Below are 381 nucleotides of genomic sequence, written 5' to 3' on the forward strand. Positions count from 1 at the left end.
CGAGCCGGGTCCCCATGGTCCCCCCCAGCAGCCGCGGGCTGGGGGAGCTGAGGGGGACACACCAGGGGGGTCTGGGCCAGGGAGGGGGGCAGCGGGGCCATTCACATCCCCCTCTCGTCTCTCCGGCACGTCAATGGGCGCAGAGGCAGCAGAGGCCAAACACAGATTTCCAATCAAACGTGTGTACTTGGCTCCTGCTCTATTGACACTGAAGCAAGAAGGGCTCAAGGTTAATTCCTTATCAATACCCTATTGTCAGCTCATTCATCACCCGGGGAGGGCAGGGCCTGCCCAAGCTCTCCCTACCCCAGCCCCCATGGGTTTGGGAGGGTGACCGAAGGATGCCGTGCATCCCTCAGCCCTGCCCGGGTGGCTCGTGTC

This window comes from Fulmarus glacialis, unplaced genomic scaffold (assembly GCF_000690835.1).
Source record: "Fulmarus glacialis isolate BGI_N327 unplaced genomic scaffold, ASM69083v1 scaffold24441, whole genome shotgun sequence".
In the NCBI taxonomy this organism is placed as follows: Eukaryota; Metazoa; Chordata; class Aves; order Procellariiformes; family Procellariidae; genus Fulmarus; species Fulmarus glacialis.